Source organism: Diabrotica undecimpunctata, chromosome 2 (assembly GCF_040954645.1).
Source record: "Diabrotica undecimpunctata isolate CICGRU chromosome 2, icDiaUnde3, whole genome shotgun sequence".
NCBI lineage: Eukaryota > Metazoa > Arthropoda > Insecta > Coleoptera > Chrysomelidae > Diabrotica > Diabrotica undecimpunctata.
The window spans coordinates 9329908-9354123 of record NC_092804.1 but is presented as its reverse complement, the minus strand read 5'-3'; the positions used below and the strand labels follow the sequence as shown (position 1 = coordinate 9354123).

General features: G+C 34.6%; 1 protein-coding gene across 1 annotated transcript in view; it reads left to right on the top strand.

Moving 5' to 3' along the window:
- The window catches only part of LOC140433174 (uncharacterized), a 458258-nt gene that overhangs the window by 20667 nt on the left and 413375 nt on the right, over positions 1 to 24216 (top strand). The window lies entirely within an intron of this gene.

Sequence of the window (24216 nt, the reverse complement as noted above, 5' to 3'; positions counted from 1 at the left end):
CCACTGGTACACAGATATACTTTACGATCTCGGAGACACAACTCTTCCTATCAAAAGCCAAGCACGTACTACTTAGTACTTAGTAAAAACCAAGTAAGCGCTGGACGCACAGTGTGTGTCGTCTGCCTGTGGCGAGATCGACCGATGACACACGGCGTGCGTCACTGGCACTGAAAGTGTTAAGAGATCTTTTAATACAGTTTAATAGATTAATATATGAACTAAATAATTCAAAAGATATTTCTGATTTGTTTAGTAAACAAACAAACGACTAGCGTTTGGTATCTGAGAAATTAATTAAGACCATACTTGACCTTCATAGTTTGAATTGTAAAAAAATAGCTGAGGCAGACCATTGACCGAATTTGTAGGGAATTATTACATGAAATTTTTTTTTGAGGGATATGAGTGTATATGTTCAATTTTGGATGTTTTTAACCCTAGTGTTAAAGCCGATTTGCTGATTATGTAGAGCGAGAATATTGTTATGTTTCTTCTGTCTGTTAATTTTGTGACTTTGTGTGGTCAGATATTGTAGTAGATATACCTTTTTGGTACTGGAACATATTTTTTGTGTTTTTTTTTGTTTTCTTGAGATGTTCCGTGGGTCGTACAGGCACGCGAGCTGAATTGTTGTATCTTGGGATATTTGTGTTGATGAAAGACTCTGGAATAGACCCAGCAGCATTCGTTATTGTGAGTCGACATTTTTGTGGTCGTCTAATATAGTTCATTGGACCTAATATTCGGATTAAGCCTTTTTATGTCTTGATGTAAGACTTTGGCTAAGTTCCAGTAGCATTCATTCATGATTTTGTGTTTATGATATGGTATAAGCGGTAAAAGTAACTTGTTGCTATCTACTGTAACACTTTGTGACTTGCTGCTGCCTATTGTGAATTAATGTTTTGTATGTCGACTTTGAGACCTTCGCAAAGATCCACTGTTTTCACCTCTATAACAAATTATCTTTTGATGAGAAAGAAAAACAAAAAACAATAAAGTCATCTTCACAAGCAGCTAGAAAAAGTGTAAGCAGAAAGGTTAAAAAAAAACAAAAAATAGGAGATTTAATACCGCCTGTATATTTTTCTCGGAATTATTCAGTAAATCGCAGGCGAAGGAGGTTTCGATTATGTGCAATTTGTGCAATAAATGGTGTCATTTAATATGTGCGGTTATTACTGGACAACAAAAATCTTTTATTATTTTTTCTGTACAAACAAACTATAGGGTTTATTTTCCTCGTGAGTGGGGTCATTTTACCCCAAACATAGTGTAAAACGGTCCCTTTAGATTGACAAATATAATGCTAATTTTATTTTAACTGCATACTAAGGTAAAATTGTTTTAAAGAATAATGCTCTGCTTTACCCCTTTTATTGTTTCATTAAACTATACTTATTTCGATTCTTGGTATTTTTAGTCTAAAAAAAGTTACAGGGACTATTTTGCACCACTCTCCCATATGTTTTTTTGCATTTTTTCGATATAATGACATCTTCAACTCAAGAAATTTAACAAAAATTTTATCAAGTAGTGTATATGAAATTATATGCGAAGTTTATTTACATAGCATACTGTAATATTTATATGGTAATTTAAAAACGTTTTAATTATTTTACTAGATTAATTTTTTAGTAATTATTTATTTCCAATAAAATAAACACTGTGTAAATATCATTTTCGTTTTTCAATTTAATTTTAAATATTTTTCCCTTCGGGTATTATTATTTCGAATATGTTTTGCATACTAATCAAACCTATTTGTTATTCTATCTCGTATTCAATATTTGGAACAATTTTTCTACTTGTAATAAAAAATTTACAACTTTTTATTATTATTTTTAATATGTTTTGCATTCTAATCAAAATTATATTTATATAATTCTATCATGAATTTATATAGGTACATTTGTCAGGTAATATTTTATTTCTTCAGTAGATAGAGAATAATAGATATATCAATAAATAAATTTTTTCAAAATTTATCATTTAACACTGACATAATGATCATTTTTTGAACATGATTTTACCATTAGGTACATATTTTTTAGTAGATCGATATAGTGTTGCAGTAAATCAGTAAGTTGAAGTTGAAATCAGTAGATCTACTGAAAAATCAGTAGACCTGGTTACCTGAGATTGCGAGAGGTAGAAATGGGCAACGTACAGGCACCAAAGCGTTTCGGTCACGTCGAAACTGGCTTCACTTTTCGAAAGTTTATTAAATGAGCGTTACCTGTCATCTCTCTTTCTTTGTCAAAGTTTATATAATAAATAATGGATACAGTTCCTTATTATACACTGAACGCAGCGTACAACTACTGTAAGGCAGTGGTCTACAATAAACGTCGTATGTCGTGTCTGTATGCTTGTACAGTAGTTGTACACTGCGTTCAGCGTACAATAAGAGACCGCATCCATTATTTATTAAATAAAGCATACAGATGCGACGTATGACGTAACGCTGTATGCGGCGTATGGGGTTTATTGGATATCACCGTTTAAGTCTGCTGTGATTCCGCTTCGTGGTGGAACCTCTACGGTCGCGACAAGTTTATGGTACATAAGTTTTGTAACTACATAATTTGGCACAAAACCAACATTTTTTTATTTTTACATGCCTAGCATATCCCTTAATGTGTTTTGCATGAAACTATCAAGAGTAATATCTTATAAATTAGCTGAGCAATGATTTGAGCGCCTTTGAGCAGCCTTTGAAAACATTATTTGCAACATTTACGGCTGTTTAATAAGTTCGTAAAAATAAATATGTTTCAAAATTATATAGATAAAGGTTTTCCAAAAACGAAATTGTTCTATCAAAAGGGATGTTCTGATTGGGCTAATATTGCTGCCTTATCTCTCAACCCAATACATTGGACAGTCTATAACAATATGTTGGACAGTTGTGGTGGTGTCGCAAACAAAACATATTTTTAAGGTTCATTTTTCAGTAGATGTTCGTATGATATTCTAGTGTGTCGTATCCTTGGGCGATGTATTATTACCTGGTTCCTACGTCTTAGATAGTTAGTTGAATTTATATGCGATTCTTGACTAATTTGTTGTAGTTTATTATTTCTTTGTTTATGTCATGCTTTTTGTGAGAATTTCTTTGTCAAGTTTATGGTGTCAGATTTGAAATTTGGTAACCCATAAATATTTCTAGTATGCAAACTTCTTTAATCATAATTAGGTTTCTCGTTACCAAATATGCCAGTATTAGATGGTGCCTAGATAATGTCCACTTATTTGTTTATGTTTTGTATCACCATATCTTAAGATCTTTTAAAATCTTTGAATATTCGATAATGTGGATAGATTCTTTGTAGGCTGCTAACTGAAATTAAAGAGTCAGTGGCGTATGTCGTACTGTCGTACGGTTAGTATTGTTTGCCAAATTTAATTTAAAGCGTATCCATGCTTTGTTGCTGTGGAAGGGGGGAAAATATTTCTTCAGCTTTGCCTCCATTCCTAGCAGGTGTTCCTTGAAAGCCGCTGAAATCTCATCCGGCAATGAATTCACGTTATACTCTTTTTTTAGTTCTGTTAGCTTTATAAAAGCTTTGTAATTTCCTGCTTCCGCGCGACTTATCCACCAAATTGGTTTTTTTTATTGCATCTTCCATCTTTAAAACATTTCCTTTTGATAGCCAACACACTTTGCAGTGTAAAATAAGATGTTCATGTTACTTCCATTTATTTGCACAAAGCAGATGATACTCTGCTTGGTTCAGTGGGCGACATTTTATAAAATTTATAAATTTTACACACTCTTGCATAGATTCGGTTAAAAGCAGTTGCATTTTTTTGACAGCTAATGGCTCTCTCTCTCTGGATGCTACACACATTGTGGTGCTACGGCTTTGCGCTGGAGCGCCTGGCATTGCCCGTATTCCATCCTTACTTAGTCCCACACATTTATTCTATTCAATTCCATTATCATTAATGCAGCTGTTATTCAGATAAAATATTTTTTCTGCCGTTGTTCTTGTTGACAGTGATTTACAAAATAGAAATTTTTCGTGAATAGTATTTTCAAAATCGTATCTTACAAAACACATTAGATAAGCATTATCTGATATGTATGTACTTTCATCAACTTGCAAGGAAAAATAATTAGAATACACTTCTTTAAGCGACCCATAATAGTTTCTTCAATATTATCTGCCATCTCCACAATCCTCCGCTTCACTGTGTTATTTGGTAGAGCCAGCGAATTCACTAGCTTCTCCTGTTTTTTATCACATATCCAAGAAGCTACTATTTTAATTGATAGAACTATTATTTCTCAGCAAATGTGTGATGATAACTGGTTTCCGCAATTAATTTTGATATTTCATAAGAAGCCACTACAAGTTTTCAGATTGCGCGTTCTGAGAAAAATTCAACGACAGTCTTTTTGGTATCCATTAATTATCTCTTTTTATTTATAAAAAAAATCTATTGGCTTATCACTGTATTCCTGGTGCTTCAATTCCAAGTGTCGTTTCAATGTTAAAGGTTTCTGGACTCATTTAAAAGTGCAGCATAACAAATAACACGTAATGGTTTGTCATAAGTACCGTTTAAAAAACCGAACTGTAAGTAATCATCAAAATATTGTCGGGTCCAGGACGCTTTTTCTCTTGTGATAGTTGTAGACTGCGCATCGAACACCCGTTCGTAATTACCATTCGTACCTGCTTCTGGATGGACTTTACTTATTGTCTATTACTATTGTAGCTCTTAGAACTTGTACCCGGCTGCAGATTACTCGACGATCTGTTTGTGCAAGTCTTAGAACTTGTACTACAAATTTATCCATCGTCATATTCAACGTAATATATCTCGATATGCACGAAAAAATACGCGCTCTCTGGCTTGACACTAAGCTTAGACTAAATGGAATAAAAGAAGCAGCGGTGCAGAGAACGGAACTTTGTGATTTTGTGGATGTGGTAGTGGAAGGGTAAAATAAAAGCGGTGGCATTAGTCAGAATGCGGCCTAAAAAGCAAGACGTAAAACGGCGGGTCGAGGCAACCCAGTATGCTACTTTCGTGGCCCGGTACCGGGTCGCGACCCACCATTTGGGAAACGCTGATCCATACTAATTACATATTTATTGTGTGGGAACTCCTTTATTGTATTTTGAAGGCATTCATAAAAACTTTTACTTTGAAGGTGTTCGGAGAAACTTTCTATTGTAAGGAAATGAGTAAAAAAAAAAAGAACACTGAATTGAAAGCACCATATAGATATAAGCAATAAGAACAGAGTAATAAAAAAAGTGAAAAATACTTCCTCATTGGAAAGACGATCTATTATCTCGAGCACGAAATCTATAATATACTGGGGACACATTAAAAAACAGTCAGAATATCTGAATATATAAAACAATAAAAGGAAATATTTAAATATATATCCGAAGTAAAATATATTTACTTTAGTGACCAATATAAAATCATCTTCATTGCTAATGTAGACTCTCCAGGGATTTTAAACACGCGAAGAAGTATTCACGTAACATCGTTACAAAATAAACGATACCCTCTTGGACTCCGTCATTGGAAATTTAGCTGTAAAAATCGATAGCACTTCCCTAGGCCGGAAGATATTTCCCATGTATGACGAAAATTATAAATTAAATGCGGCAATAATTTTGTAGTTTTGGAAGCTTTGCCAACATCCAATCACGAAAGCATCCGATTTAGCGGCCTTCACCTCACTCCATAAATTTTTGCATTTAAAATTAACAAACCGTCAAACTGCTGCGTTTTTATAAATGGTAGCATTTAATTAAATTTAAGCCGGAAAGCACTTAATAATGCCATATTAAATTTATGCCCCGGTATTGGTTTTTATGAATAAGTACAGCTTTTGATATTTAAACACGAAATATATAACTAAAAACCGGATTAGAAACATGACTTAAAGGTCAAACTCTAAGCACACAATTTTGTTAAAATAAGCAAAATATTTCTGAAAAAAATCGGTTGCCTGTAAAGTCGGTTTTACGGGCGAAGATTTTACGTGACAACGTCTTTTTCTCGGCAGAATATTTATTGATATGAATATTATTAAATTGCACAATAGGAACAAGGAATTGAATGAAAATAAGAATTGCACAAATTTTAACTATAGAAATATATTTTGTTTACTAAAACATTGTACATGTTAACATACAAACTTAACTAATTTCTATTTGAGTGATTTTGTTGAGGATAGGACGATGATAGGAGAAATATGAAATGAAAGGAAGTGTTTCTGCTGTAATGTGTCTTGCGAAAGTCAAGTCGATGGTTGTTCCTTTTAACGTAGTTGACTTAGAAACGTTCACTTTTGATTATATATATTTTAATATTTTTAATTTTAAAGAATCAATTTGAAAATCAAAACACTTATTCAGATCGAAGGTTCAAATTTTTGCTAAATAAATTTGAAATTAATTAAAATTTGTAATTGTAAATGGTAAAGTTGAAAATTAAAACATTTACTAAAATTGGAATTTGAAATTCTTGCTAAACACAGTTAAATTCTAACTCCGCGCGTGGTGATTGGTCGGTTTAGTTCGTTTGTTTGGTCGCCCTGTTTTGACAGGTTAGAGGTTATAATTTGTTATTTTAAATGTTTGACTAGCAATACGCGCTGTTTCTTCTCAATCGACTGAATTACGATTGATTTAAACTAATAATTTACTTAACACTATCAACATTTGTCAATAGTATGACAGAACCTATAAACTCAGTTTCTCAACTTTTGTGTCAATCTAACAATTAATCAATCAATCATAGTTTACGATAATGAAATATTAGTGTACAATTATTTACCTTTATTGTTGTAGTTGTTGTAAATGATGAATCTAAGCACTCCACATTTTCACTACAGACACAGCTGACGATACTTTAACCACACGTGTGAACTTGTATTATGACGCTTTCTCGGTTTTCCAACGCCAAGAACGCTCGAGAAAGACAGAGACACAAGCACGCACCGATTCGACGCGCCTAATTCTCTAGTGCTGCGCGCGCAGCGGACCGATCATGTTTGAGTGGGAGAGAGACGCAAGGCATTCGCCGGTCCGGCGGGCCTCTCTCTCGTTCGGTGACTCATCGTAACAGACGTGAGCGGGCGTTACACTTTTTCATGAGTGACTCCGAGCCACAACCTAATTTAAGACGTTGTCACGTCAATAAAAAAGGTCTCAGAACAAAATTGCTACAGCCTATATCTTTATTATACAGTCTTGAGATTTTTCTGTCACACAGCACATTACTCACTTCCTTTCACTTCATTCATTCTCCATTACTTTGTAACACCGATCCTAGGTACTTCAAACTGTTACTTTTGACAATAATTTCATCTTTCAAAGTTATCATTTTATTTGTAGTGCTCATCTTTAAATGAATATTCCAAATACTCTTTGTCGTACTAAATTGTAAATCTTTTTCCTAAAGAGCTTGGCTACTCTGTTTCAGTTTTTATTCCAAATTCCTTTCAGTACCTATTTCCTAATAACACTACATCGTCAGCATACACTAAGAACCAAGGAATGTTACTCCTTAAGGTGCGTTCATAACGGAGACCATCGCACCGTCTCCTCGACTAGAGCTTAGCACTGACGGCGAACGCTCGCATTTAAAGTAATGCATTTATTTTACCGAAAATCGATTAAATGATACTATCCCATGGCCCGAGCGAGGGTCGTCGCCTCGTTATGAACGCACGCTTAGTTTCGCTGTTATCTAATGCAATACTAATGACAATACATAAGTCCTAAGTATCGAGCCTTGGTGCGATCTTACTTTCACATGAAATTTATTAGTTTCTCCTACACGTTTTAAAAATAGTTGTTACTCTTTCATACATGTCTCTCACAGTTTTCACTGCCTTATAACAAAAAATGTATATTTTCTTGATCTGCCTTGCATAAAACCAATCTGATTATTGGATATTTCGGTTTTTTTTGCGTATCTACCTAACAGTTGCTTTTCCTCTCGTGCTCTCTTTCTCTCCCTCTCTCTCTTATATATTCATGGTTTGACTAAGTACTTTTATGTCCCACTAGTTTGTATATTGTTGTATATCTACATTGTTTTGTAAACAATTACTAATATACTGCTTCTCCATTCATCTGACATCTATCCCACTTTTATAGTTCTATTAAATAAACTTGTTAGCCAATTTGTTCCTGTTTCTCTCAAAGCGGTTCTACTTCCCCAAGAATATCATCTGGTCCAATTGCTTTTCTCTCCTTCATTTTTCAAAGTGCTTAAACAACTTCCTCGTTTATTATTTTGGTAACCATTGCTGTTATCGTCTGCGTTAACTCAGCTGGTTCTGTCAAATTCATTAGTTAATAATCTATAAAAGTACCTACTTTTTCCATTGCTTTGTGACAAACTTGTCCTAATCTAGTATTCTATTCATTTAAGTCGTATACATCTAATTTAATTAACATTTTTCACTTTCCTTTAAATAAAACGCTTTAAATACTCGTACGACAGTTAACAGAAAATAAGAAACGAAGTATTATCCAACCATACATGGATAATACTAATACACACGACACATCTATAAATATTTACAACTTCTTAATTCAAAGTAAACTAGACTATAGCTTAATTGTTTATAATTTAGTAAACAATTGGCAAAAATTGGATATGGTGTAAAATGCTGCACTAAGATTAGCTCTGGGAGTCTATAGAACTAACCCTATTAAAGGTTTATATGCCGAAACTAATATTCTCCCACTCTTGATTATATTTAAGGCTATAGTATGCATACAAATATTTAGCTATTTCCACTAGTTCTTTCTATTGTTATTCCTCTACTATACGTTTCTATATTGAATTTAATCATAATCATCATCCACGTATATCATTTAGTAAAAGAATTAGCTGCTTTTAATTTCCTATTAACGCGATTATTATAGAGATAAGTACACAGAAATTTCCATTACCTAATGAATAATTAATATAGTTTGGCAAACTTTGTGCAATTTCTAAAACAACAAATCATTAATCAAGATTATGATAACGTCAGTAATCTGCACTGACTTTTTGAGTTCAGTTACCAGCATACAAAGAATCTATCAACATTATCAAATTAATATTTAAAGATTATAAAAGATCTTAAGATATGGTGATACAAAACATAAATAAATCAGTGGATATTATCTGGATACCATCAATACTGGCATATCTGCTAACGAAAAACTCGATCATAGTTAAAGAAGTTTGCAGATTATAAATACCTGAGGGTTATCAAAGTTTAAAATCTGACACCATAAACTTAACAAATGACTTCGCACAAAAAATATAGCAGAAACATTAGTCAAGCATTACATATGAATTCAACGAACTATCTAAGACGTAGCAACCAGGTAATAATACATCGTCTAAGGATACGACACACTATAATAACATACGAACATTTACTGCAAAAGAACCTTCAAGAATATGTTTTCTTTGCAACATCACCACAATAAGACCGCAATATTTGTCCGATCGGGAAAATCCCTTTTGATGAAACAATTTTCCTATTGGATAACCTATACCTATATAATTTCAAAAAATAATTATTTTACTTTTATTATAACTTTTTAAATAGCCATAAACGTCGAAATCAATTTTCTCAAAGGATGCTCGAAGGCGCTTTACCTCCATTAGTCGCGTGAATGACAGGGGTCAACCACGCCTATATTTACGCTCATTGTACTCAACTGGCATGGTTGGGCCTTGTCACTGCGCAAGTACCTTAATATTAAGGTTGAATAAGTAAACTCATCGCTTAAGTTGTTTAAGATTAGCCGTAAGTTAGTTGTTGTTGCTGGTAAACGTTATTGGTTGACGCTCGTCACCCGTGCGCCTAACTACGTTACTATTTGAGATCAGGTACATATTTTACATGCTGTGTGAATTTTGCCAGGAGAACGGATTTGTCGTCATGAACATATGGTTTCAGCTCCCACCTCGTAAGTTATATACTTGGAAATCACCAGGAGACCGTTCAAATCGAATAATTAGAAACCAAATTGACTACGTTTTAATAAACAGAAGATTTCGTAACACTATCAAAAGAATCGCAGAATATCCAGGTGCTGATATTGCATCCGATCATAATCCGCTAATAGCAGATGTGAGGTTAAAACTAGCAAAAATTAAGAGAACAAATACAAACACCAGCACGCCTATAAATACAAGAGAACTGATGAGAGACGAAAATCTGAAGAAGAGTTATGCAAACCAAATTAATGAAAGAGTGCGAATAAAAGAACAAAATGATGATATCGAAGAGATGGTCAATGATATTAAAGGAACGATTCTGGCAGTAAACAGGAAGTTAAAACACATATCAGAAAGAGAAAGCATAACGAATGGATGACGGACGAAATTATGGATCTAATGGAAAAGCGAAGACAACATAAACAACAACGTAATCAAGACAAATACAAACAGATACACAAAGAAATTCGCCAGAAGGTTAAAAAAGCAAAAGAACGTTGGATGGTGGAAAGGTGCAACGAAATAGAACAATTGCAGGAAAAAGGAGATAGTTTTGGACTACATAAGAAGATCAAAGAAATATCAAATATACACAAAAGTCACTTGCTGAAACTCTTCCTTAGGATATTACACTCAAGAATGTACAAGATACTAGAAGAACTCAGCGGGTCAACACAATTCGGTTTTAAGGGAGGACTAGGAACAAGAGAGGCAATTTTATGTTTGAACCCCTTAATACAAAACTGTTTAGATCAACGAAAGGATGTCTACCTCACCTTCATCGACTACGAGAAGGCATTTGACAATGTTAAACATGATATCATGATGGAACTACTACATAGGGCCAACATTGACCAGAAGGAGATCAGAATTATACTGGAACCAAATGGCAAAGGTTAGGATTGATCAAGACCAATATACGGATGAATTTGAAATCCAGAAAGGTGTCCGCCAAGGCTGCATACTCTCTCCGATGCTTTTTAATTTATATGTTAAAAATATATTTGCGGAAGCATTAGAAGACACGGAATTAGGCATTAAGGTGAACGGCATACCAATTAGCAACCTACGCTATGCGGACGACACAGTGATTATAACTGATAATTTGGAAGATCAGCAGTTATTACTTGATAGGGTGAATAGCATAGGTAAAAAATATGGCCTCAAAATCAACATTTTGAAAACGAAATATATGGTCATTAGCAGAAACCCTCCAGAAAACCCGATAATATGCATAGGTGACGATCGCATAAAACGCGTGAAAACTTTTAAATACCTTGGCACCACAATCAATGACCAATCGGATCCACAACAAGAGATAAAAAACCGAATACAAATGGCAAGACAAGCTTTTGTGAAATTCAGACCGCTCCTATGTAATCAAAACCTAAATTTCGAAATACGCTACAGAATGGTCAAGTGCTACATATGGTCCATCTTGCTTTATGGCATGGAAACGTGGTCTTTGAAAAAAAACATCTATCAACAAACTTGAAGCATTTGAAATGTGGTCATTGAGAAGAATGATGCGCATACCTTGGGTGGATAGAGTTCGAAACGATGACGTCCTTAAGAGAGCCGGCGTGGAAAGAGAACTCTTTGAATTCATTAAAAAACGCAAGATTGGTTACCTTGGGCACATATTGAGAGGAGCAAAATATGAAATACCACAGTTAATCCTACAAGGGAAGATCGAAGGTAGGAGAGGAGCCGGCCGCAAACAATTATCCTGGTTAAGGAATATTAAAGAATGGACAGGAATACACAATACAGGCGAGCTGTGTCACGCCGCTAAGAACAGAATTCTAGTAATGAGATAGTCGCCTACGCACTTTGGTGTATGGCATGTTAAGAAGAAGAAGACGTATTTTATAATTTTTAATTTTGTTGAATATTTATATATTATTCATACTTTTTATTTAAGGTTTTGTTGTACAATATTTTTATTTTTGTATTTCAATGTTGCGACCACTACGGAGAAAATATTAGTATGAAAAATTCTGGACACGAAGTTGACAATTTGCAGTCTAGAGATAAAAGTGAGCCATGTAGATAAACTTTGCTTTATTGCTAAATACGGTATAACAAGATGGAAAAAACATCGGCTGAAACCATCCAATATTAGATCGAGAGCGTGCAATTTCGCTATGCATCTACCTGGACCAAAAGACAAAGCCCGTGAAACACGCAATGGATTTTGAATATAGCCGCCATTAATTCTTCAAGCATTTATACGTACCATGCTGCAGTGTTAAATAAAAAGGTAAGGAGGGTTGTTTTTTTTAAGAGTTAAGTTGGCTACTAATAAAAGCATAAATTTGAAACCATTCTACAATTCAGGCTCTTTCAAGAGAAATTCATAGACATGGAAAATTATTAAGAACCTAAGCACCAAGAGGCACCTATGGTATCGTCACGTGGGAAATATTATGAATGTGACGTGACCGTACAACCCAGGAATGAATATAAAGTGCCGCAAGGGGACATGCGTTTATCATTTAAGACATTTGTAATCAATGCCTGGATGACTGATAATATTTCTTATTTCCGTTTTTCGTAGATTTTTTTTAGAAATAGTATATTATTTTTAAATATATGAATAAAAATTAGTTAATGTAACCAGTATGGACTTACTATTCATTCTATTTTATTCAATAACAACTTTTTTTCAAAAATATAACAATTTAACAATGGGTGACACCTGTCCCCCAGACTCCCAACCATGTCATACTTCACGCACCTAACCCAGGGTTAAACCATTTTTGCTCGATTCTTTTTCAATTTTTAACATATTCTGCGTAACTGCATTTGTTTGTATAGTAGCTACACTGTGTAACCTATATTATTAAATGAAAATGAAAAATGAAGCGGAGGTCAAGAAATAAGCCATTTAATATTCATGAAGTCTTCCTTTGAAATTATGTACCTATATAAACAAAAATAGTCCACTGTCAGGATCGTTTCATTCTTGCATCAACTATATTGCTAATACGACGTCAACTACCAAAGCTTTGGCTATTTATAACGGTGAATTAGGATTTAAAGTTAGGCAAGAACTTTAAATAATAGATGGTATTAAAACTTTTGACAGGAAAAGATGCATGAAACGCCAAGTTAATTTAAATATCAAGTAGTTTTCAAATTATGCACACGAAGAGAATGATTCTGTTTTCTTTCTTGGAAAACAAATAAAAAGTACGTGTAGTTTGGCAATGACCAGAAAAATAAATATGTGTAAAAAATAAAGAAATTATTATTAATGCTAATGTTTTGTGCAATACTCCATATTACTTACTTACTCCGTGGCGTTACAACCCTTCGTGGGTTTTAGCCGACTCGACAACATGCCTCCACTGTTTCCTGTCTTGAGCAACCTCCATCCAATTCTCCACGCTCATAGTGCTTAGGTCTCCTGCTATATTTTCTCACCACCGGAGACGAGGACGTCTGCGTAGTCTCCTTCCAGTTGGGACTTCCTTCCACACCAATCTTACTGTTAGTTCGTCAGAATGTCTTCTGAGGTGTCCTGCCCATTGGAGTCTTCTGGACTTTATTTCTTTAATGATGTTGGCGTCCGGGTAAAGTTCTTCGAGCTCTTTGTTAGTTCTTATCCTATATTGTCGTGATGCTTCATCCAGCACAGGGCCAAGGATTTTCCTTAGGATTTTTCTTTCCCAAACACATAGTCTCTCTTCGTTTGCCTTTGTTATCGTCCACGTTTCAGTTCCACACATCACAACAGGTCATAATGATTGTTTTATAGACCTGTATCTTCGTACGTCTTGTTAGTTGTTTTGATTTTATAAGGTTTTGGAGGGCAAAAAGACATCTGTTGCCGGCCTGGATCCTGTTGTTTATTTCCTGTGATCCGTTATTGTCTTCAGTTATTGTTGTTCCAAGATACTTGAATTCTCTAACGCGCTCAAAGTTAAAGTCATCGATGTTGATGTTCTGACCGATTCTGTCTCTGCTTTGGTTATTGCCGCTCATATACATATATTTCGTCTTGGTTTCGTTGATTTGGAGCCCCATCTTCTCTGCTTCCTTCTCGAACCTCACGAAAGTCTCCTTCATCCTTAATCGTGTGTTTCCTATTAGATCGATATCGTGTGCAAATGCCAGTAGCAAGTTTAGTCCTTCTCGATGAAATACTGTATTCGGTTTTTCGATTCTTGCACTTCTGATCATGTGTTCCAGAGCTAAGTTGAAGAGTTGCGGTGAAAGTGCATGTCCCTATTTTAGTCCATTGTTTATTTCAAATGTCTCCGAGTATTGTTGTCCACCTCTCACCTTACATCGTAACCGTTCCATATACATCCGTATCAACCTGACTAGTTTTTTTGGAAAGCCAAGTTCCTGCATCGCTGTCCACAGTCTGGCCCTGCATACTCTATCAAATGCTTGTTTAAAATCTATGAACATCTGATGAAGCTCACGATCAAAGTCCCAGCATTTTTCCATTATCTGTTTTATTGGGAATACCTGGTCAATGGTAGAGCGGCCCGGTCTAAATCCGCATTGATAATCTCCGACGATTCCTTCTGTGTATGTTTTGGTTCTTTCCAGCAGGATGTTTGCAAGGATTTTGTAGGTGGTGTTTAGGAGTGTTATTTCCCGGTAGTTAAGACATTGCTTTTTGTTTCCTTTTTTGTGTATTGGTACAATAACCCCTTCTTTTCATTCATCTGGCATTGTTTCTTCCCGCCAAATGTCTTGAATTAGCTTGTATATAGAACTGTACAACGCTTCTCCTCCATGTTTTAAGCACTCTGCGGGTATACCATCGCTACCTGGTGTCTTATTATCTTTACATTTTTTAATTGCCTGTATTACTTCTTCGTATGTCGGCTTTGGTCTTCTATTTCAGCTGTATGTACCTCTATGTTTGATGTATTTCTTCTAGATTGGTGGTTCAATAGTTGATAAAAGTATTCCTTCCAGGTTTTTAGGACTTTCTTGTCATCAGTGATAAGCTACCCACTGTCATTTTATTCCTGTTCTTGCTTGGTACCCGGTCTTGATATCTGAAACTCATTTGTAGAACTGTATCGCTTGTTCTTTCTTTTTTCTTCTATATCTCTGATTATTTGTTCCTGTTACTCCCTCTTCTTCATTTTCATTAGTTTTTTTGTCTCTGTTCTTCTTTGTCTATACATTTTATTGTTGTTGTGCGAGGGGTTTTGTAGCATGTTTTTTCTAGCCATATTTCTTGCTGTTATGGAGTTCAGGCATTCATCATCGAACCATTTTTTTGTTGTTTTCTTTTTGTATCCTAGTATTTCATCTGATACGCTTGTCAGAGCTAATTTGATATTTTTCCAAGCTGAGTCTGTGTTGTTATAGTCTTTTGTCTGTGTAAGAGCGATTTTTATAGCCTTTTGAAATTTCTGCTCTGTCTTCTTATTACGTAGAACTTCGGTATTCCATAATTGTGTTGGTGTATTCTTGTATTTTTTTGGACGCTATTCTTGTCCTTATCTTCGCTTTAACCAAAAAATGATCCGTGTCTCCATCAGATCCTCTTAGGCTTCTTACGTCTAGACAGTTACTACCCCTCCTGGCATCTACTAGAACATGATCGATCTAATTTCTTGTGACGCCGTCGTTGGAGACCCATCTTTGTTTGTGTATTGTCTTGTGTTCGAACATTGTCGATTTTATTAGTAGGTTGTGCGACGCTGCAAAGTCTATTAAACTTGTTCCATTATCGTTGCTGACATCGTGAAGACTATGGTTACCTATTGTTGGTTTGTACGCTGCTTCCTTCTCAATCTGTTCATTCAAATCCCTTAGATAATATGCATGTCCTGTTTGGGTAGATTATTTATTAGTTCCTCTAGCTTCTCATAAAAGTTATCTTTTACATGCTCTTCCTTACTCCATAACCTAGGAATTATTATGAGTTACAAAGGACTTAAAGTGAAAACATGGAAGACTTAGAAAAATGACAAAAACATGTAAACAACTAAAGAGGCAATATATAGCCACAGTAAAGACTATTTCAAAACCAAGTAGAAGATACTCAAAATTCGACAGAATTTTTTCTTTAAAAGTTTATTTTTAGTGAAGCCTTTTGGAGTCTTATTCTAATTTATAAAATAACAAAAACGTGAAGCAAATTCGCCGGGTCGTTTCAGTGCGTCAAAAAACATCACATCTCTTAGCTTGGTTGCAATACAACGGCACGGCTCAGCACTTCTGGGATGCGTTAGGTGATGCAACTTGTCAGATCGCAACCAATTTTATTTTTCGCCGTCTTCTTATAGTTATATCTTAGATACTCAGTTACGCAGATACTTAGTAACATTACAAAAAGCAGTACCAGCGTTTGCAGATAATTTAGACACCATCCAGAATGAGAAAATCGATTTGCATTTCCCAATACATACAATACAGTCCATCTAATTTACAAACCGTTGCACGTCATTATCTACGTCAGAGATCGAAGTTGACATAGTTGCCAAAGTATAAAAAATTCCTAAATCCATTTTAAATCAAATAGGTCACATAATTATTGCAAAAGTGTACAACAACAGTATACAACAAAATAAATTAATATTTAATGTAAATAAATAGAAACAAAACAAGAGTTAAAAAATAATCTTGGTTAAAACAATTTGAGCCGCTTGTTTAAAAAACAACATAGTTTAACTAATACTAAATAATAAAAACAAAACTAAAGTGTCAACACCGCAACTGTCAAATAAGCGTTACCAATTTATGCCAAAATATCACCTTCGTTCGATTACAGTTACAGTGGGTTCCGAACAAATGTTCTTCATAAAAACGCTTTATAATGCATTTATACAAATTAAATGAAACATATTATTGTGTATTTCTGTAAGTTAACAATAATAGAAATCTTTAAATAATATTTCTACGCGTATATAATAAAATATGTCTAGTGGCTGTAATGTCAGTGTACTCGGCAAAGTGATTCTAAAAAAGAACACACCTACCGCCTAAATATTTCGTGTTGATGTCATGTGACGTCACGGGCTATGACGCCGATGACGTGCAACGGTTTATAAATTAGATGGACTGTAGATGAATACATGAAAAATGAAATGGATAAATCCAAATTTTTATTCCGCCTAAACAGATGAATAAGGTTAACTTCATTTTATATAAAATCTTTGAACAGTTACACTAAAAAATTTACTGAAAACATTTCTACAATGAAGAACTTTTTCTCTTTCTTGCAACAGTGTCTTCTATCGCTGTTCTATTTAAAGCGAAAAACAGGAAAATCTTTGAACACTTTTAAATTTTATTCCGCTAACGTATTATTCATTTACTTCTCCTTCTTCTTCCTCTTTATAAGCAATTCTGCTTGTTTATTGGCGGATTAATACCTCTATGGATGGTTGTCACTCCATCTTTTGCGCGGTCGTCCAATACTTCTGCCAATTGGTGACTTATCTCTTGCTATTTTGACGACACAGGTCTCCTCCATTCTGCTTATGTGGTTATTCCATTCTTTTTTTTTTCTATTTTGTGTCCATTCAGTTATACACTGTACGGTACATTTTCTTCTAACGTCTTCACTTCTCTATCGATCTCTCAGCGTATTTCCTGTAATTCTTCTCAGTACTCTCATCTCTGTCGTTTCCAGTGGCCTTTGCGTTGTGGGTATGTCGGGTCTTGTTTCTGAAGCATATGTGATTATGGTCTTATACTGGCCTTATAAATTCTTGACTTTATCTCAGTGTGTCTGTTTCTGAGATGAGATTGTCATAATATTTTTTTTTGATCTTATGTTAAATCTGAGGACCAGTCTTTGTAGACTATCTTCATCTTGGGCTATCAATATTGCATTGTGTGCTTAACAGAGTATTTTTATTTCTTTGTTTCCCATTCTGGTTCCTCTTCCTCAGTTAACGCTTTTGATGATTTCATCCATGATTAAATTGAAGAGCATGGGGCTCAATGAATAGTTTTTATAATATTTAGGGAAACTTCTTTATTATACAGAAGATGGATTACATCTTTGAGTCTTACTCTTTCAAACGCTTTCTTTAGGTCAATCGGACACAGAAATGCTAGTCTATTATACTCTAGTGATTTCATAAAGAATATTGCATCTGTACACGATCTTCCACTACGAAAACTCTGTTGTTCATCGGCTAAACTTATCCTCTAATTTATTAGTACTTGTAAAATTTTAGTTGTAACTTTTAGGGTAGTATTTAACAAGTTTATACCTCTGTAGTTTTCTGGCTGTTTTTTATCTCCTTTTTTTGAAGAGTAGAATTAGTTCGCTCGTTCTCCATTATTCATTTACAAAACGATAAAATACGCGAATACGAAAACAACTAAAAAAATAAACGTACAGGCATTACAATACAGAGTATATAGCATGGTTCTCATGTAGTTCATGAAGTTAAAAATATTGCTAATGGGAACAACATACATTGCCGTGACGTTAGCTCTGATTTATGAGTTATTTCATTTGTAAAACATTTGTCATAACTAGCAGTTTTTAGTCTGTTGAGTTTGAAAATTTTTTGTTTTTGAGTAAACTATATTTGTAATACATTTTTCCTTTTTTATTTAATTTTTTAAATAATGTTAAACCACAGATGCTTTAATAAAACTGTACTTTTTAGAAACAATCCATGTTTGCAAGGACTTTGCAGTACTTGGCAGCATTATTCATAAGTAGGTATTAAATTGTTTGTTGTTTCCTTTTTTAGTGGATTGGTCTTTGCTTCTTCTTTCCAAATGGTTTTAATTAGTCTATAGATAAGTGTATACTACAACACATAAAATGGGATATAATCGGTATAAGTGAAGTTAGGCGTCGAAAAGAAGATCAAATAATACTTAAGTCTGGAAATATGTTCCATTTCAGAGGAAACGAAGATTCATCTGTTGGAGGAGTGGGTTTTTTAATCCATAAAAAATGGGAACCAAACATAATCACAATAAAAAGTATTTGTACCAGAGTCATTTATCTTATTTTTAAATTAAACCCAAGATACAAACTTAAAATTATACAGGCTTACGCACCAACTACGAGTCACCCGGATGAGGAAGTTGATCAATTTTATGAAGATATCAGAGCAGCTATACAAACTTCAAAAACACATAACACATTGATAATTGGAGATTTTAACGCCAAATTGGGATTCAAACAAGATGATGCAGAATCTGCTATGGGAAACTTTGGATTTGGTGAGAGAAATGAGAGAGGTAACAGGCTTCTTGACTTCTTATATCAGGAAAATCTCTTTGTGATGAACTTATTCTTCGGAAAGAAACCCCAACGTAAGTGGACATGGAAGAGTCCGAACCACAGAACAAAAAATGAGATTGATTTCATTATATCAAATCGGAAAGATATTGTTCAGGATGTAATAGTATTGAATAAATTTTCAACAGGGAGCGACCATAGACTAGTTAGAGCAAAAACCACTTTTAACACTGAAGTTGAAAGAACAAAAATGATCCTCAAAAAGAAAAGTGGAAGGTGGCTGTTCCCAGAAGATATAACACTTTACGAAGAAAATATTAAGACTAGTTTGGATACACACAACATAGAGAATATCAGCATCAATGAAATGAACAATAATATTACCCAAATATTGAAAGAAGCTGAAAAGAAATACTGTGCTGGTCCTGAAAATAATAACAAAAAATTAAGCCACAACACAAAACATCTTCTAGAGGAAAGAAGAAAACTTAGGGAAAATCAGGATCATAACCAAAATGAACTAAGAATTTTGAATAAGAAAATTAAAAAGGAAGTTAGAAAAGATCTGAGACGATACAATACGATGGAAATAACTAGAGTAATAGAAGAAAACAAAAGCTTGAAAGTACTCAGACAGAGCATGTCCATTGGAAGAAAAAACGTCCACAAATTAAGAAATAAACAGGGGCAAATCATTGAGGATAGAATTCAAATTATGAATACGATAGAGAGTTTTTATAGACAACTATACAAAGAACAGCAATGTAACCGGAGTGGATCATTACCAAAGATAATCAATCAGGGATATGAAATTTTACCGGACGTAACACCCAATGAAGTTCGAAGGTCAGTGCAAGAAATGAAAAACAATAAGTCCCCCGGAGGCGATGAAATAGTGGCAGATGCCTTGAAAGTGGCTGGAAAAAGATTATGGCAGGTCCTTGCCAAACTATTCACTAGATGTTTGCAGGAAGCAATAACACCAACCCAGTGGTATAACGCAGAAATTATCATACTTCATAAAAAAGGGGATGCTACCGACCTCAGGAATTACAGGCCCATAAGTCTACTTTCACATATTTATAAACTATTTACAAAAATAATTACGAAACGACTAGAAAATAAATTGGAATTTTATCAGCCCATAGAACAGGCGGGTTTTAGAAAAGGCTATGGAACAAACGATCACCTACTGGTAATAAAAAATCTTATAGAAAAATGCACTGAATATAATAAACCACTAGCTTTAATATTTGTCGACTATGAAAAGTCATTCGACACCGTAAACCAACAAAAAATGTTGGAAGCCTTGACAGAATGCCGAATTGACTATCGGTATATAAATATAATTAAACATATATACCAAAACGCAACAGCCAGTGTTAGAGTGGGTGATCGTCAAACCCAGAAATTCCCGATACAACGTGGAGTACGCCAGGGGGACACCATATCGCCGAAACTGTTCACTACGCTTTTGGAATATATATGTAAAAGGGCATAAACATACTGACCGACAAGGGCATAAACATAAACGGAGAAAAGCTTAGCCATCTAAGGTTTGCAGATGATATTGTACTAATAGCTGATAGGATAGATGAGGCCAAAGAACTTTTAAATCAGCTCTACCTTTCCTCGCTAGAAGGGGGATTGAAAATAAATATATCTAAAACCCAAATGATGACAAATCTTGTAGTCAGCGAAGATATATGCGTAGGAACAAGATCCATAGACCAGGTAATGGCCTATAAATACCTATGTAGGTCATGAGATTCGCATAGGAAAATATAACCAAACCGTTGAGCTTCTCCGTCGTATAAGACTGACTTGGGCAGCCTTCGGGAAGCTGAACCATATTTTCAAATCGTCTGATATATCAATATGCCTTAAAAGAAAAACGTTTAATCAGTGTGTTTTGCCAGTGTTAACTTACGGTGCCGAAACGTTGACCATGACAAGAAGAACAGTTCAAAAGATCCGTGTGTGTCAAAGGGCGATGGAGCGTGCTATGTTGGGCGTTTCACTACGAGACAAGATCCCAAATCGCCAGCTACGACAAAGAACAGGAGTGGCTGATGCAGTAGAGAGAGTAGCAACACTAAAATGGAACTGGGCAGGTCACGTGGCTCGAATGACAGACAATAGATGGACAAAGCGGATACTGGAATGGAGACCAAGAGATGATGCCTACCGAAGTAGAGGTCGTCCACCAACACGTTGGACTGACGATCTAAAACGTTGTCATAGGAATTTGATGCAAGAGGCACAAGATCGAAATAGATGGAAAATTATGAGGGAGATCTATGTCCAGCAGTGAATAAGCGAAGATTGAATGATGAAGTGTATACATTGTTTCTCCTCCATGTTTTAGATACTCTGCGGATATACCCTCGCTACCTAATGTCTTATTATTTTTAAGTTTTTTAATTGCTTGGGTCACTCCTTTATATGTCGGGTATTGGTTTTCTTAGATTGTCTGCAATTAATACAATGTCGTTCGCAAACCTCAATACGATTTATTTTTTTTCCATCTATATTGATGCCCATAGCTTGCCATTGAGTGTTCTTAAATGTTGACTCTAGACTTACTTTTCGACATAAATTTAATTTTCTGTATTTTTATGTAGTTGTTTATTTAATGAAACATTCTTATAAACGTTTTTGATTAGTTACATGTATCTGTAATCTATTCGGCTTTGTTTTAGCGCTTCCATTACTATTTCAAGCTCTATAGAATCTTTTTGTAATCGTAATTAAATAAAAGTTGATTTCATGTAATTGAATAAACTATCTTCCAATAAAATCTTCCCTGGAACTCTTCACTAAAATATATTGACAATATAATTTTAATGTCATCTACTTTAAAATGCATAATATATTCCAAAATTGTTGGGACACAGATAAAATTAACTTTAATTTTTATATTACCAAATTACCAATAAAATGGTAAGTAATTCAAACAGTCTATGGACAACAACGAGTGAATTTATGAGACAAAAAAGAGTTTTGTTTACACTAACATAAGCGCTAGTTGACATATAGCACTTATTTACGTACATATCGTCGGCTATATGTTATGCAATAGTTGCTTAACTCAAAAATTGACAAAATTGAGTTAATCATCAGACGGTTTGAAAAAGACTTATTTATGACCTGCAACACTGTCACAATAATAGTAGAATAAATGTCCGCTACACGTCACTGGTGTCGATATGACATTGTCGGTTGAGATAAATTGTTTCTTGCAATATTGTTTCCATGCAATACCGACAGTTTTGAGTTCTACCACTATAGCAGTGAATTTTAGATATTTTCAAACTGTATCAGTGAGAATTTTGGAGTTGTGTCATTGTTTTAAAAATGTCAGATCCGTACCGTTTTCAGAAAAGAAATGAATTAATCGTATCTCGAGCAGGATTAACGTAAATAACAATAAAAATATTATTTTAAAGTAATAAGCACAATGAGTGAGTAGTTAACAGAAACTAGAGCTCTTTTCCCATAATGAGAAATTTCCCAACAATGAGGAAGGTGATGATCAGTCCAATATGGAAAATGTTACCATAGAGTGCATCGATACAGCGAAGCAAATAGATACGAAATTGCTCTTTTTATAATCATCAATGCAGCGGAGCAAATAGGCACGAAATGGCTCTTTTTGTGATCATCATCATCATCATCATTCAATCTTCGCTTGTCCACTGCTGGACATAGATCTCCCTCATAATTTTCCATCTATTTCGATCTTGTGCCTCTTGCATCCAATTCCTATGACAACGTTTTAGATCGTCAGTCCAATGTGTTGGTGGACGACCTCTGCTTCGGTAGGCATCATCTCTTGGTCCTCATTCCAGTATCCGCTTTGTCCATCTATTATCTGTCATTCGAGCCACGTGACCTGCCCAGTTCCATTTCAGTGTTGCTACTCTCTCTACTGCATCAGCCACTCCTCTTCTTTGTCGTAGCTGGCGATTTGGGATCTTGTCTCGTAGTAAAACGCCCAACATAGCACGTCCATCGTCCTTTGACACACATGGATCTTTTGGACTGTTCTCCTTGTCATGGTCAACGTTTCCGCACCGTAAGTTAACACTGGCAAAACACACTGATTAAACGTTTTTCTTTTAAGGCATATTGGTATATCAGACGATATGAAAATATGGTTCAGCTTGCCGAAGGCTGCCCAAGTCAGTCTTATACGACGGAGAAGCTCAACGGTTTGGTTATCTTTTCCTATGCGAATCTCATGACCTAGGTATTTATAGGCCATTACCTGGTCTATGGATCTTGTTCCTACGCACATATCTTCGCTGACTACAAGATTTGTCATCATCTGGGTTTTAGATATATTAATTTTCAATCCCCCGTCTAGCGAGGAAAGGTAGAGATAAATAAATAAATCTTTTATGATACAAAAGATTTATTTGTTTTATTCTAAGCTATTGGCCAATTTACTAAGTAGGTACCTGACAATCTGGTTTCGTAGCAGTTCTAAATTAGTACGCATCTCTTCTGAAAGTTCGTTTATTTCCCAATCTTCTAATAATGATGATTCTAATGTTAATCCTCATTATGTGAATTCTGATGATGATGTATCGTCTATATTTGCAGAGGTCTCTAATAAAAATGTGAAGACTAAGTACCAGAATTTCTCATTTTAAAATGAAAACTCATTTTAAAATTTCTTCTAAAATTCATCAATATTTAGTTGTCGGTCATACTCAAAAAGAGTCTGCCACTTGTTAATAGAAAGAAATATCACGAAAGCTTTAAAAGGAGAGCTTATTAATGTTAAACGTTTCCTATTATTATCAATATAAAGTTTTAATTAGATTCTCCTTATAGTTATTAAAAAACACATTTTCTTAAGTAACTCGTAGTATTCTTTATTGATCCTTTATTTCAATTGATAAGAATAAAAAAAATACCAGTTTTGTCTTTGCCTCAATTACTCTTGAAACACAAGATGTTAATATGCAATAGTGGCATAACTCAAAATAAGGGGCGAATTTAAAAGATCTGGGTTACAA